Genomic DNA, 12,368 nt, shown 5'->3' on the forward strand with positions numbered 1-12,368 from the left:
TAACACAAAAAAGTTAATTTTTTTATTTTTAGTATAGTAAACTTTTCATATTTTTTTACAATTTGCAATTATGCGAGTCATTCATACAAACAATTGCTCCGAAGACACTATTAAGCTAGGATGAAGTTAAAAGGCGATATGGAATTAAGTTCCACTTTTTGCATTATTGGACCACTGTGGAATGGTTGAAAAGCAATGAACTTTTTTTGAAAACTTTTCTGAGTTTTAGGGCAACTTTTTCTTATCGACAGTAGACTGGCCTGAAGAAGTTTATATCGCTGCTGTGAAATCGAATTTACAACCGTGTTCGTTCAGGCGTTTTTATATTTTCAATAAATGTTAATGAATAGACGAGAAAATACTAAATCTTCGATAAACACCCGCTATTGCTACCCACACACGTGCAATAGTAATCCATACATACGAACGAATGAGAAATTTGATTCTGCTCCAGAAAGAACCATCCGCTTTGCAGGTCAATACACAAATGAAAAATTCAATTCGATGGCACCACCCGCTTTCTGCTGCTCCAGAAAGAATCGTCCGCTTTGCCGGTCAACGCACGAATGAGAAATTCAGCTCGATGGCGTGCGTATGATACCGGTAGAGTTTTGAAATGAGAATGATGAGGTGAAATGTTTGAATGGTACCATATATATCAAGGTTTCGTCAGTTATTTGGAAAGGAGGGAGGAGTTTAGAAGAATAGGCAATGGGGAGGAATAGAAAAAAGAACGGAAACAGAAAGTGACGTCGAGTAAAACAACAACAACAACAAAACGTTTACAAAGTCAGATCAGTTGTATTCGTTAGTGTCGGCTGTGCTTGGGAAGAGAGGTAGTGATTGGTTGCTCGGTATGATTTAGACGATCGATGTTATTTACCAATTTTTCAATAGTGTATCTCAAACAATAGGTTGTTTTTGTTACAAAATTTTGACCGTAAAAATTTATGATCGGTTGATGCCAAAACCTCTGTATTCTGAAAAGAAATGCCTGAAGCGCTAAAAACCTGACCACTTTTTCCTGGTTTTCCCTTGTTGAATTACTAGATTTTCAAATTCAGGTACCTAACTTCGACCCGAATTGGTTATGCTTAAAAAAAATTGTCGGAATGTCGCTAAAATTCGTCCACAAGTTGTTATGAACTGTTGAAAACCATCCGAATGTTGCCAAATAGTCTTCAAAAAAGTAATCAGAAAATAATTGATGAGTCGTAAGATCAAAAATCGAAACAATTTCCGCGTAAAAAGAAAAGAGAGAAGATATATTCAGGCGTCAAAAAACACTTAATCGCTGTCTCCGGAGAAAGGTGGGTGGCGGGGTCTTGATAAGAAAAAAGTTGAGAACTTTGAAGAGAGATGAGTGCAAGAGAATATTTAAAAAAGGAAAGGCGAGAACCACGTAGAATATGAAGTGTTTTCCAATACCGCTTATCGTGCAACGCACATGCTGTCTAAATAAACCGTTGTGTAGTTCAGTCAACGGTTAACTCGAGAACAACATTCGAATTGTTGTTCAACGCGTAACTCAACCAATGGGGTGCCAAAGGAGTCTACTTTTGGAACATCGTTCAGTGATATTATTTTGGGATTTTGTGTTTGGATTTGATTTTCGCCTTTTTATTTCATGGTTGGTTTGAACTTCAAATGTCGAATCATGACACATCTATTTAAACCGGTCGGCAAAGCGAAAATTAAAATTTTCCGTGGAGCTCAAACTGAAAGAATATGAAAGACTATAACTTTCTAATCATTCCTGCGAATTTTGGTGCCCCTAGAAAACTAATGTCTTCAGGGATTGCGTAATGTCTTTGGAGATTTAAATGAAGTTTCCCCGTAAGCAAACGTTGAGCAACTACTCTGCGACCTTTTGACGCACTTTCAAGCTCACCAACATTCACAGGAATGATCACAAAGCTATAATCTTTCACATTTTTCTTGTTTGAGCTCTAGGAAAAAAAAACCTGTCAGTTGGTCAGTGTAATTTATTATAAGGAGATAAATATATGGAAAATTCATTTGAAATACTCAATTTATTTCAATTAAATGAAATAGGATCAATAAATAAAGATTATTCTCAAAATAAAATGGACAGCAGATCCCCAAAATTTTTTCCAATAAATATCGAAACATCAACTGCGACAATATGTACTACACTGACGGATCACTTCTTGATGGGTCCACTGGCTTCGGTATCTTCAATAACAATTTAACCGTCTCCCATAAGCTCGATAATCCTGCTTCTGTTTACGTCGCAGAATCAGCTGCAATTCAGTACACCCTAGGGATTATCGAAAAAATGCCCACGGACCATTATTTCCTCTTTACGGACAGTCTCAGTTCCATTGAGGCTCTCCGATCGATGAAAGATGTTAAGCACTCTCCGTATTTCCTGGGGAAAATACGGGAACATCTGAGTGCTTTATCCGAAAAATCTACTCAGATTACCTTAGCGTGGGTCCCTTCTCACTGCTCGATACCGGGTAATGAGAAAGCGGACTTTTTGGCTAAGGTGGGCGCAACAAACGGTGATATTTATGAAAGACCAATTGCCTTTAATGAATTTTTCGCATTTGTACGTCAGAATACGATCATCAGTTGGCAAAATTCTTGGACCAAGGGGGAACTGGGAAGGTGGTTACATTCCATAATCCCCAAGGTATCGACGAACCCGTGGTTCAAGGGGTTGGATGTAGGTCGGGATTTCATTTGCGTGATGTCCCGGCTTATGTCCAATCACTATAGATTTGACGCGCATCTCCGTCGTGTTGGGCTCGGGGAGAGTGGTATCTGTGCCTGTGGTGAAGGTTATCACGACATAGAGCACGTTGTTTGGTCATGCCCTGTACACCGTGACGCCAGGTCTAGATTAGTAGCTTCCCTGCAGGCCGAAGGTAGGCAGCCGGCTGTTCCTGTTCGTGATGTCTTGGCGAGCCGTGACCTATCCTACATGTCCCTTATATACGTTTTCCTGAAATCCATCCACGCCCCAGTTTAGTCCTATCCCCTTCCGCCTACATCCAACCAAACGACAAGAACACGTTAAGACCCCGGATCCGGAAACAGCAATCAGACCCGCACGATACTCTCAGGCCCCGAGGGAGACAACCCAATATGCCAGTCCGTAATATCTTGGCCCAGCAGCGGAACATATTCAATATGCTGCTTACCTATGGCGATGGAAAACCATCAAACAACAAATCAGTGCTTTTCATGCAAAACATTCTAGCTTAAGTTAGATTTAGTTTCAGCTCGTAGTCGGCAGCGAGGATAAAAAAATTGCTTTTAGTTATTAAGATACTTTAGAAAGTAAGCTACCAGATATAATTGGCGCCGTTAAACATTGAATTGTATTTGTGCCGTGTCAAATAAACTATAGATGAGGAAAAAAAAATGGAAAACGGAAAAAATTAAGCCAGAATCCTAGAAATAAGCGGAATCAACTGATCATTTCACATAATCCAAAACCCAAGATAAGGATCAAAATTGAATACGGGGGATATTTCGAATAAAACGACGAATCTGGGTATGAAAGAAGTGTTACAACAAAGAGCTTGAGTTTGAGCTTGAGCTTGACGACCGCACATTTCGTAGTTGCTTCTCCGTGATCGATCCAAGCTAGTGAAGTTGCACAAGGTACCACGTATATGAGTGATTGGGATTAGTTTACCATCTTCAGTGTACAATTCAGTAGCTCCCGCTTTGTAAAGATCGAAAACGGTGTCGGCCACGTCCTTACGAGCGTTAGGGTAGGAAAGGATGTTGTAAGGAAGAAGTTGTAACAGCCGTTGTTGTCGAAGACCAAATTTACTTTTGCATCTCCACGACTGTGACGGAAAGGAAAGGTTGTATCACCGCGGGAAGTTTAAACCGTAAAAGTATGATAGAGTATGAACGAAATGATAAAATAGTGAAGCACGACAAGACAGAACAATCTTGATTTAAAATAAACAAAAAAAACATAAATAACGAAAAATTGAGGAAATAAAGGGTAGCAATAAATTCTGACATGAATGAAAAAAGAAAAACAAAGACTTGATAAAACTTAGATCAAAAATATAAGTAAAGATAAAATATTGTTTAAAATAGGTAGAAAATTAATAGCAAACAGCCGCAAAGGAAACAGAATACTGTTAGTATAGGTGCGAGAATACCGAAAAATTATTAAGTAAGGACTAGAAAATAGAGTATTAAAGTCAGATGTGATAGAAGTGAACAAAATGATTTGATGAATATTCGGTGAAAAGTAATCATTCGGAATACCAACAATTTGCAACAAGTGAGAAAACGATAGCGTTTGAAGAAGGAATCCTTACATTGAAGGAATATTTACGAATTGAATTGAACCAATGTTTGAAAAAATTTAAAAAAATGAATATGGGATTTATTCTGAAGCGACAAAAAAATTTATAAAGAAAAGAAATAATTAGGCAAATAACTTAATGAAAAGTAGTTTTTAAGAAGAACAAAACTGACCAAAACTTTTTTTTAAAGAAAACAAAATAATATTGATATTAAATAAACGAAAGCGGTTTATAACTGAGGAAATATTTGATAATAATCGATTATGAATTTTGACGGAAATATAAAAAATAGAGGTAGAATGCAAAAAAAAATTACAGTCGAATCCCTCTATTACGATAGTTTATATAGCGACAAATCTCTTTATAGCGACATTTTCAATGGTACCCTCTGCTTTATATTCATAAAAATTCTTAGTTTTATTGCGACAATTCTCTATAACGACGGTCCCTTGCGATGTCGCTATAAAGCGATTCAACTGTAATTTGTAAAAAAAGTAAATTACACGGAAGCACAGTGGGGCAACTCCATACAAAGGCTGGCCAAGCAAAAAAAGTGTCGATAAATGCGACAAAAACTTGGTATTCACATAATTTTGGGGCGCTGAACACGAATTTGGCATCCATTTTTTATTTGGGGCCGTCCATGAAGCACGAAATCCAATTTTTAATATTTTTTGGCACTGCTTTTCCTTTTTTATAGAATTATATGATCTCAAAAATCACAAGTAGTGCCATCGGGCGTCCTCCCCATTAAAAAAAACGTAATTTATGGAGGACCCCTCGAACTAAACAAATTTTGCCCAAATATATATATGTATATTTTTTAATGATCTAAAACAACATAAGTAATACAAACTAATTACAAATTGGAAAAATCATCATCAGCATCATCATCTTTCGCTGTGATCGCTTAAATCTCGTGTTTGTGATTATAAGCAGGAAAAATGTCTTTCGCTGCAATTTTCATTTCTTCTAATAATTTTCGATGTTTCATTGTTTTATATATATGTTATCTTCCTAATCCGGTTTCTATGGTTGAAAGAGGACATTTAAATACTTGTATAACACCATGAATTGACAACTTACATTGAATTAGGTAGTGCTTAAAATTTAACGAATTTATTAATTTGAAAACCAAGACACTGGAATGACACAACGTTCTAAATGAATACGAAAAGATGCCGAGGGCGACGACTGTTCTTTGTTTTTTTCTCATAAAGCAAAGTGTGTGCTTTACTTTTGTATGCAAACGAGTGCGAAGCAAAAGCAATCTTCAAACGGGCTATTGTTAGCCGGAGTTTGATGGTATGAATTTGCTGCCAGTATTTGACACTTCAATTAGTTTAGCGAATTTCATGAGCATAAATTGAAAAGGGCTGAATGTTTCAATAATGTTTTAAATTTGCAGAAAGTGACAAAGTTTGACATAATTAAAATTTCATAAAGATTTGTTTACTGTTTTCTTGTTTAACACTTATTTTACAACTTTTCATTGATAAGTTTTGTGATTTTTGCCCAAATTTATATTTTATCCTTACGGATTGAGTACGATATCATAAATTTTCATTAATGGGGTATAACGGTTATGATTAAAATTAATCCTGGATGAAATATCAACTTCAAAAATTAAAACTAAAAAAATCTGCTTTCCCTTTCTTCACTAAAGTGACAATTTGCGCAGTTTTGCGCTACAGCGGACAGTATGCATTTGAAAGTATACGTTTTTACCTAAATTTTGAATGTAGTCACAACCGTGGCAAACTGCGGCAACTAAACTTTTAAGCTACTTTCCTACAAAAAATCACGTTTTTTTTAATTTTTTCCAGTGTCAGGCCTACTTTGACCAAATTTTACAGTATCTAATGAAAAGGGTTTGTTTTGCACAATATTTACAACAACTTTTCCTTTGACGTCAAAAAAATCCAAGCTATCATTGAAGCTACAGAGCGTTTCAAAGTAATGTACTTTTTTTCGGAAAAAAGACAAAAAACGTCAGTTCGCCAAGCTTTGAAAAGTCATAAAAAATTCAGATTTCATGATATCGCGCCCAAATTTTGGATTTAGACAATTTAATGTTATAGCAATAAAGGAAAAATATTATGAAACAGCCAACGAAAAAAAAATTTTTTTGGCTGATGGCCAGCGATTCCCCACTGTGGAAAGGTGGAAAGACATCACGTAACATAATATATATGTAATGTGAGTTAAATTTCAAATTTTCTGAGAAATGAGAATAAAATTTGCTGAATTGTCTATCAATTAAAATTTCACACACTTTGGAAAAACAAATTCCAGTTCTACGACAATTTGTTTTATCTATTAGTTATGCTGATAATATATAGCGACAACGAGCTATTTCATTTTACGAATTTAGGTGGATGAACCAATGCCAAATGACTGATTGAAAGACCATTGACTCGACTGCAGACATTATAGAGGTAACACATTGCAAAATTCTGCTCACAAACTACTGTCCTGTTTACAGTTCTAGTGATTGAAACCGTTGGCGGAACCATTTATCGGTGAATACCATGTTGGTTTTCATATCCCAGATGAATTCCGGAAATAAAACCTGCAGACTCACCATCTGTTTGTGGATTTCGAAGCGGTGTACGACTCAGTTAAGCGAAACCATCTGTAGCAGAAAGGGCTAGAAATCGTTTTCCCGACGAAACTGATAAAACTGATTTGAATGACGCTGGAGGAATCAACATCATGCGTACGAATAGAGGACGAGACATCCGTCGTGACATTGGATGAACTGTTCAACATAACATAACATAACGTAGGACTACGTTTACATTTTGAAATCGAATATGAAACTGGCAAATGTTGCGTCAGATTTCAAACGATAATAACAAGCGAACGACCTCATGCATCTTAGTTATCTATTTGCTGTTGGATAGATAAAATGTGTGATAATTGTTTGATATAATATTTACTAATGTTGCTTTGCTGCTTTAATGGTGAAAACAAGTAAAAAGTTCCAAAGTCGAGCTTTCCCATGCACTTTGCTCGCTGTTACCTTGCTTGCTTCCGAGCACGGATAACAATAACATGGATGGATTGAGTTACACTGCCAACATATTTTGACTCAGCGAGGTGTTTTGTTTCGTTTCTTATTCTCGAATCTGCGTCGCCCCGCCTATATTGCAAAAATATACTCTCAACTCGATACAAATGACCGCGTGTAGAAAATTCAACTTCATTCTTGTTCGTCACACGGTAGCAAGTGGAGCCTACAGTATAGCTGTTAGAGGTACGCGACATTAGGAAATGAAAGCTGATTACGAGTCAACTATCAGGTACTGTGAAATACCTTTCTTTTATTCTGCATATGGCAACAAGAGGTGCCACCGTATGCTGCAGGATATTTTGCTGGTACAGCTACCGGAGGGCAGAGCGGAGAGCAAATTTATTATGTGTGGCCATGGTAAATATTCAATGCTACCGGTGCACAGTGGTCCAATAAGGCAAAAAGTGGAACTTAATTCCATAGCGCCTTTTACCTTCATCATAGCTAAATAGTGTCTTAGGAACAATTGTTTCTATAAAGGACCCGCATAATCGTAAATTGTCAAAAATTATGGAAAGTTTACTATACGAAAAATAAAAAAAAACTAACTTTTTTGTGTTCATTCTCATTCTCGAGTCTGCGTCGCTCCGCCATCATTGCAAAAATCTACGCTTAACACGATACATAAGACTGCGCGTAGAAAATTCAACTTCATACTTGTTCTTAACACGATAGCAAGTGGAGCCCTTATAACTGTTAGAGATACACGGTGTATAATAGGCGTAGTGAAATATGTTAAACAAGAGTTGAAATCAATATTTATATATTTGTCCAACGTCACCATTTCATACAATCCCTAGGGCTGTATACCTTGTAGTATTTTAAAGAGACTGGAAAACAGCTGCGCAAGACCGACAAACCTGGAGATCATCAGAAAATTTATTTATCTTTAACTACTAACTAGACGTTGTTTTATATTGGATAAACAGTTATTAGCAGATAATAAATTTTAGTTATTGGAAACGAAACAATGCGTTTCGAGATTATTGTATAAATGTGTTGCATTGAAATTGTTCAACGACATTTCATCCTAGTGTTAAAGCATGTGTACCTATATTTGAATTATCGAAACGGAACGCGTTTGAACTTTATTTGTTAGCAAAAACGAATTGCGCCACTTTCGTTTCCACGAGTTCAATGGAGACGCATGGTAATTTTACAGTTTACAAGCACGGGAATTACGCATAATTTCCAAAAAGAACGATGCACAAAGTACAGCTTTCGAAAGATTATCCCTTCGTTTCGGCAACGGAAGTAGAAGAAAAAGTTGTTAAGGTTTGACTTTGATTCGAAAGCTACTTGTTTGATGCCAGTCATGGAGGATCATCATCGAAAAGTTTTTCGTTTTTATGAAAAAAAAAACCCAAAAAATTATCTTCGCGCAAAAACTCAGCTGAATTAACAACGCTCTTCCCCATACCTTTTTTTGTTAGAAAAAAAAAAACTAGAAACGGCAGTGTTCTTCTGATAACCGCTTTCAAATGGATGGTGTATGCAAATCGTGCACGAACACATAACATAACTATGAATAAAATTTACGATACTGTTCAGTGTTTGGATCAAAACTTTGTGAAGCATGGAATGAGAATGTTTTTGTTCATTAGAATGATCAAATTCAACTAAGGCAAAATGCGCACCACATGTGTAACCCTATACCAGCATGGTGCCACTGTTGGTTTAATATTAGCATGACATTGTAGAAGCTAACACAATTTGACACCAAAGAATAAATTGAAATGGATACCTCACTTGACTGACAGTCGTAAATGGCTACAATGAAAAAAGTTTCGACAGCCGGTACGGTCAGTTGACCTTTAGGAAAAAAAAAACATCAAACAGCATCCATTCATGCATTCGTTAACATAAAATGGAAAAAATGGAAAATGAAAACAGCAATTTCGAGCAATTGTTTGGCACATTAGCCTGATAGTGAAGCCCTGGGTTATGATCGCTATCACCGAGAAAAGCAATCCATTTCGAGAGGCCCGCATTTCCTGGTACCTGCGCTGCGATGCAATTGAAGTCTTTGAAGTTTCAGCACAGCACCGCATGATGGCTGACTGTCAAAATGTGTGCGTTCTTCCCTCTATCGTCCCGCAATCCATTGGTAGTAAGTGGATACGGGCCTCACCAGGTGTGGGTTAAATTAGGCACTCTGCAGCGATCCGTTTCTAATTCGGTATTTCAAGGGAATGGATAACGGCTAAAATTCCAGGAAGCTCTCCAGCGACGTTGCTTTTAACGCTCCATTAATTTCATTCTGCTTGCATCCAGCGTGCGATTGAAGTTTAGAAAAGGAAGGCGCTAGAGGTGCTACGGCTATCATACAGCCCATGAATCAAATTTCAAGAACGTGCGACGCCACTCGAAAAAGTATGCTTCCAGCTGCACTGGTAGCAGTGTGGCTGCAGCAGCTGCATCAGTATAGGATCTTTCGGTGCCGATGTGCGCCACAGTGGACCGTGAGACTTGGCTGTAACAAACAGGGATCCACAAATGAAAAAATTCTAGTAGCAGGGAACGGGTGCAGTGACGGATGTCGTGTGACCATACACCGAGAGTGCAGAGCACGAAGGAATTTATTTATGTGCTGAAATATAATTCGCAAACGCTGTACGGGTACTAATGTAATGTAACGCCACTGCATTTGGAGTAAAAGCATGTGGGAATCCTTTTTGTTTTTTTTACCCACGTCGCCTCGGGTCGAAGAGGCAACGCTTTATTTGCAGATAAAGGAGGCACTTGTTGGAAGGGCTAATGGCGTTTAGGGTTGCATGGAAAATTTCACTACTACAAAGGTCGGCGGGCATTTTTACTTTGTAGGTAGATTACCAACGTCAGCAGGGTATATGATATTGATTTCAGAAAAATGTTTAATATTCCATTATTGACTTACTTTAGAAGACGAACGATTTGTTTACCTGAAAAGAGAAAAGATAACACAATTAATATCGAGTTCTTGAATCGTGGATCTTTCTTTCTGTAAACAGAAAGTTATACATGTAACACACAGGATCTATTAACGAGGTCTACGGGGAAATTCAAACGAATCCATTCGAACCGAAACTTGACGGATGATTAAACGTAATGGTTGGCTGCGGGTACTGCGTTACAATGTGGAAGCTAAAATTGTATGCACCGGGCTCATGTTGAACTGTTTCCGTTATGGTTCGACTGGATAAAGAGTAATTGTTCCCCTCATTCAACCGGAACGGACAGGCGTTAGACACTAAACATATACTCGACTGGTTGCACAATTGCTGTAATCCAAAAAGTTGAGTTTTTTGTGTCGAACCGAACGACAACAGGCAATCAATGGATTATGGAACAAATTCGATTGATGTTAATCGGGATCGAACAAAATTAGATTCAATAATGAACTTAGTTATTTTGAATAAGTTTATTCCTGTTTCATTTTAAAGTGATTTTCATAAATGTGAGTTGAAATAAATATTTAAAATGTGTTGGTTCCAAGGTAGTGATTTCAACATAAGTATTTGATTCATTTCTTAAATTGAATTTAATCAACTTTTCGTGATTGAAAAGTTTCAAACTGCATAAGATGTCAGCTACGTGTGCGGAAACCGAGCATAGTTTCAGCGCTGGGGAAACACCGGGCACTCAAATCTGCAGTCAAATAGATTGAGTGAAGACGCTCGACTACAGCATGGGCTTGACACAACTAGTGACAGACTGTGTGTTACAATTGCTACAACAAAGGTCATTTAGCATATGATTGCACACTACAGAAGGCGAAAAAAACACGTCCTAGTATGCATGGAAAAATGAACACTACGAACCGTAAAAGAGCTTTCAGCGAGAGAATAAATCAGCTCATCGCCGCCTTGGAGAAAAAGCCAACTTAGATGAAGATGGGGGATACAGCAATCTGCAACCGACGGGAGATTCCGAAAGTGAGGAAGGATAGACTATACAAGTAGGTATATGTAAGTTTAAAGATTCAATATCAGTTTTTGTGAAACTACCGATTAATGATAAAAATCTGATTATGGAATGTTCTTTTAAAAACTTATGGCGATCATTTCAATAAAAGCGTACTAACACCAACCCATAGAAACTTTTTCGTTACTCCGAGGATAGAGTGACTATCGTAGGGCAAATCAAAGAGGTTGTCGATATCAGTAGTCGCTTCATGGAACTACCCTTGATAGTAATTTAATTGGCAAAAAACTTCACCCCGCTCTTCGAAAGGAATAGGTTGAACGGTATCTGGTCCAATTGGGGAGTAACTTTCTCACTCAAAGGGTAAAAGAACTAATGAATTAAAACGGATATATTCGAAGGCTAACGTGGTAGTTAATATAAAAACTGATGATAGTGCGAAATCAATTGTCCCATTCTCGAGAAAAAACTTATCGTGTAGAGTGAGCTTCGCCAATAGCAGTACTGGTGGATCCAAATAAACAATACATTAGGGTTTGTATGGATGGATTAAAAACGATCAATCCGTATAGTTATTCTCACTATTATCCACTCCCGTTAATAGACGAATTAATTACAAATAAAAGCGGGAGAGAATCTTTTGCAGTGATAGATCTGAGGGGAACGCCTACAAGCAATTACCGTTCGGAGTCAAACCGGCTGCACTTTCAACCAGTGTCTTTTTCCTAACAGGCTGCAGGCACTAGTATTTATATGAGCCGTGCTAACGTAAGAGCAGCATCGACCCAGAGAAGCAGCTCACGAGATAAAATTACCGACAGAACCTTTAAAAGTAAGGCACTAATAATCGAAACCCTATCGAGCTTAATTTATTTGAATAAAATAAATATCTGATAATAGCAGAGGTACCAGACCAAAGCCAAAAAAAAAAACACATATCAATGCAGACAGTTCTAAGACACAGGAAGAAAGCATAGAAATAAAAAAAAAATAATCCATTGAACCATCAACTTGTTGAGTCGTTCTCAGAGAAAAGGCGCACAAAGGCATCAAAGTTTAAAAAGGTTTGTAAACGAAAAAAATTC

At 37.3% G+C, this 12,368-nt stretch overlaps 2 protein-coding genes across 19 annotated transcripts in view; both read right to left on the minus strand.

The window, feature by feature from the left end:
- LOC129718965 (peripheral plasma membrane protein CASK) overlaps positions 1 to 12,368 on the minus strand; it is a 692,936-nt gene that overhangs the window by 108,441 nt on the left and 572,127 nt on the right. The gene's annotated exons all lie outside the window — the stretch shown is intronic.
- Positions 10,284 to 12,368, minus strand: part of LOC129718967 (uncharacterized) — a 296,333-nt gene continuing 294,248 nt past the window's right edge. Inside the window, exon 4 of the mRNA XM_055670253.1 lies at positions 10,284 to 10,301. The gene's annotated coding sequence lies outside the window, so the exon portion shown is untranslated. The remainder of the gene's footprint in view (positions 10,302 to 12,368) is intronic.

Source organism: Wyeomyia smithii, chromosome 1, assembly GCF_029784165.1.
Source record: "Wyeomyia smithii strain HCP4-BCI-WySm-NY-G18 chromosome 1, ASM2978416v1, whole genome shotgun sequence".
Taxonomy (NCBI): domain Eukaryota; kingdom Metazoa; phylum Arthropoda; class Insecta; order Diptera; family Culicidae; genus Wyeomyia; species Wyeomyia smithii.